Raw genomic sequence first — 4,641 nt, 5'->3', positions numbered from 1 at the left:
TCATGTAACGCCCGGGTTTCAGGGCTAAGAATTTTTGTCAATGTAATAGTCTAGGTCAACTCTTGTAACTCTTTTTGAAGTAATAAAGATGAAATATTTGAGTATTATGTGAATTATATGTGTTTATTATTTAATTATAAACGTATAATCAATAAAGAATAAAAATGAGCGTCAAAATTAAAGTGTGAGATAATCCCGATATCTCTACATAAAGTTGTAGAATATGTCTCAAGGTTTCCGTGCATATAAGGAACGCCGAAATCCGAGTTATAACGAAGAAGTTATGACTCGTCGAAGTTTCACGACAGAACCGGCACGATACCGGGAAGATTGAATAGTGAATTTATGATAGAGCGAGATTTAGCCTTAGTGATCTAAACGAAAGTCGTAGAATATGTTAAACTAAGAACATCGATAAAAAGAACGCCCAAATCTGACTTCGTATGAAGATGTTATGAGATTTTAAACAGACCAATCTTGTCCCGGCTTGTTAAAAATATAACTTTAAAAATAAAGTCAAAATTAGCCGACGGAGTCTAAATGAAAGTTGTAGAGTACGTCTTCACCTACGCGTGGATATAAAGAACGTCAAAAACGGAGTTCGTATGAACGAGTTACAAATTATAATAGCATATTTACGTACTAAAATAAAGTATAAATCATGTATACGTACACATATATATACATATGTATATATCATTAGAAAGGTATCGACGATGCGGTCATTATAAGACTAATGTTGAGTTCTTTCGACATTAGTTTAGTACAAATATCATTAAATCCATTTATAATAGTATTATAGAGGGGTGTTTAGTTGTTTATATAACTAAAAGGTCATTAAGTAATTATGGAGGGTAGTTTTTGAAAATTCAATTAGTATAAATAAGAGCCTTGGGCTCTCATATTTCTTGCACCATTCTCTTGATTCAAGAGTCTTTCTCTCCTTATCCCCCGAGCATTTCGGTCCCTCGTGATTCGACTTCTCTTTCTGTAGCTTAGTATAGTAAGGTGAGCGCTGAAGCGCTGCACGAATCTTTCTTAGAAAGATTCAGCGACGAAGTTCTGCCCCTGCAGAGCCCGACTCCTAGCTAAAACCCACTTGTAAGTAAGTTATGCTTACCTTATTTTAATATAGCTTATATTTAAAATTAGTATTGTTATTATGAACTTATAATAAATATTTGAGCTATTATTATAACTTATATAAGTGTCGTTATAATATTTTTTTTTAACTACTCGCGGTACGGGGAATCTGGTTTAAAGGGCCGCATAGGGTTGTTGGATTTCAGAAGTGCTATATGCCAAAATGGTCCTGCCCTCCGGTGTTTTATGTCTGGCCCCTGTCTGTACATAGTGGTTGGAAAATATTGTTTAACGCTTATATAATAATAATAATACTAAGACTAATAGTTGGTCACGGTAAATATTAGACTAAAATTTCGCGATAATAATGCTAGGTTTCGTCGAAGGAAAATAGAATCGTTAGAAGCAAGCGCTGCCCGATTTTGGAATCATCACCTTAACAAGTGAGTGCATAGTTACTTTCAACTTACACATAGATATGAAGTATTTTATATAAATTACGTGCTATGTGTGCATATTATCTAAATACTTGCTATCTATGCTAGATGAACGTTGTTATACATGTTTTCAATGATTTAAACTGTATATGTATTTTATATCTACGAAAATGTTGGGGTAAAACATGGGTAGATGCAATAGGTGATGTGTGATAAAATGATGAGAGGCCTCGATGTTGATGTTGTTGATTCTGTCATCTAGCGGGGTATGGATGACGACCACGGACTCTTCTAGACAGTCCAGTGGAACACTAGCAGGCTCGCAACCTGTAGGTGTTTGTGAACGATATGTTCACCGGTGTACTCCATCCCCCACATGGTTGCCTTTAGGACATTTATTGCTGAGGAATCCCCTTAGCAGTAGTGTCCATCCCGATGATGATCCTTAGGCTAGGTCCCTTATGATAGGTGTTTAGGGACGTAAAGTGAGGATAACGGGAACGGGTAATCGGGTTATTGTTGATCGATGAAATTAATAAACTTATTTATTGTGGGTTGAAAACCCTATGTGCTCACCAGGATCCCAAGCCTGACCCATTCAGTTTTATGTATTACAGGTATTGGTGCATGAGCATAGGTGTGATGTTTTGGACGAGGGATTACAGATATAGGCCTGTAGATATGAAATAATGTAGTAAGGCTTATATTGTACTGTTTATGCTTTTGATCTGTACGAACATGACATCCCGAGTCTTTTAATGAAATACATTTCTATGGAAATGCTTTTGATAAATCTTTATCATATTTTTGTTTTGGGACAAATTCCGCAATACTTTCATTTAAAATGTAACTCTGATTTTTAAACAAAGCATAAACAAACCGGTCATTTCTGGCCGTGATTTTGGGGATGTCACAGTTGGTATCAGAGCATTAGTTTAAGCGAACTAGGAATTTGTAGGATTTCTAGACTTAAACTTAGAATGCTAAGCGGTGATTGTGAGGTGTGAGCACTAGCTTATTTTAGGAATTGTGCCTAAAATGCTTTTATGTGCTAAATGCTTTGTGCATAATATGCTGTTAATTGTTCGGATCTATGGTCTGTTGCCGACCGGATCTGGAAACCTTATGTGTTTAGGATTCTAAACGTACGACTACGATATTAGAACTAGCATGTAAACGTTTCGGAGTGATAAGGACGATTTAAAACGTCTATCCTAAATAAAGATCTAAATTCACCTTATTCGGTGTATAGATCAAGATGGCAAGGACCCGTAGCGGAAACGTGAACGCAAATGGAGGTAGGAACCAACCCCCAGTGGTTCAGGAAATACCTGTTGTTGAAGAAGTTGCACCTGAGCCAATCACCATGGCTGGAGTTCAAGCCATGATTCAGGCTATGCTAGCTGAACACAGGGAAGAAATGAGACGGATGCTCCACGAAAATAGGGATGAACCTACCATACATGTTGAACCGACGGAGCCAGTTCCCGAGCCATCTGAGGAAGGGAACTATAGCCACCAAGTGAGTCAAGTAGGGACTCAAGGTGAGCAAAAGGATGGCCCAGAAGGGAGAAACAACAAGGATGGGCGGATGTACAAAAATTTCTTGGGTGCGAAACCACCAAGTCTCTCAGGAAGCCCAAAGCCTGTTGAGATTATGGACTGGATCTCCGAGATGGAGATGGTGTTTGAGAGCTGCGACTGCAGCGAGAAGCAGAAGACTGTCTTCGCTTTGAGACAATAGAAAACTGGAGTCTTGAGCTGGTGGAAGCTATTGGCAGATACAATGCCACGGGGAGAAGCTCTGAAAATGTCATGGGATGAGTTCTTGGAACAACTGAAGGCGCAGTACTGTTCAGAGATAGACCTGACTGATCTTAACAATGAGTTCCAAAATTTGAAGAAGGGGAGAATGAGCATCGATGACTATGCTGCTGCATTTACGGAAAAGATGAAGTTGTTTCCATACCTAGTGCCAACCGAACTTTCCAAATTGAGAAATTCGCAAACGGACTGCCGGCTGACTTTGGCCCAACAGTCAAGATGGCAACCACTCTGAAATCAACTGTTCGAGCAGCTAAGAACGTGGAGACCCAACAAAAGAAAAGAGGTCTGGAGAGGGCTGAGGTTGGTGAGAAACGGAAGTTCAATGGATCCTCGAAGTCCAACAAGAAGAGTAGATTCTCGAAGTTTGGTTCGAGGGGAGGAGGATCAGAAGCGAAGTGGTGTGACAAGTGCAAGAAGAAGCACTCTGGGAAGTGTGACGGAGGGGTCACTTGTTACAAGTGCGAAAAGCCTGGGCACTACGCCAATGAATGCACCCTCAACCAGAAAGCCTGTTATGGGTGCAATGAAGAAGGGCACATTTTGAAGGACTGCCCGAAGAAGAAGGAGACAGGAAGACCCAACATACCACCAAAGCCGAAGGCGAGAGCCTTCCAGATGACGCTCGAGGCTGCAAAGGAGGCAGCAGACGTCGCTTCAGGTACCTTTCTTGTAAATGGTTTGCATGCAAATATACTATTTGATTCCGGAGCCAACTACTCCTTTGTGTCGCATAAATTTGGTGGGAAATTAGCATTGCCTGTAGAAAAACTAGATAATGCCCAGATTGTAGAAGTTGCCAGTGGCAAATTCGTACATGTTAGTAATCGTATTAGGAACATTGTCATTGACCTAAACGGAAACGAATTCCACGAAGAGCTATTACCCATAGAGTTAAACGGTTTCGACATCGTTTTGGGTATGGATTGGCTTAGCGCCAACGATGCTGAGATTCAATGTCGAAAGAAGATAGTAAAGGTAAACCCACCCGGAAAAGAATCATTTATGGTGTATGGGGACAAACGCAGAGTGAATTCTGGAATCATCTCCCTGATGAAAGCCAGGAAATGTTTGTCCAACGGATGTGCATCATACTTGGCATTCGTAATCGATGCCAAGAAGGAGAAGAAAGAGGTGCAGAATATACCGGTTGTGTGTGATTATCCGGAAGTCTTTCCCGAAGATCTTCCCGGATTACCACCTGATAGGCAAGTGGAGTTTCGTATAGACTTGTTACTAGGAACAACACCGATAGCAAAGGCACCTTACCGATTAGCACCGATGGAGATGAAGGAGC

This window comes from Lactuca sativa, chromosome 5, assembly GCF_002870075.4.
Source record: "Lactuca sativa cultivar Salinas chromosome 5, Lsat_Salinas_v11, whole genome shotgun sequence".
NCBI classification, from domain to species: Eukaryota; Viridiplantae; Streptophyta; class Magnoliopsida; order Asterales; family Asteraceae; genus Lactuca; species Lactuca sativa.
This window is presented reverse-complemented; position numbering follows the sequence as displayed.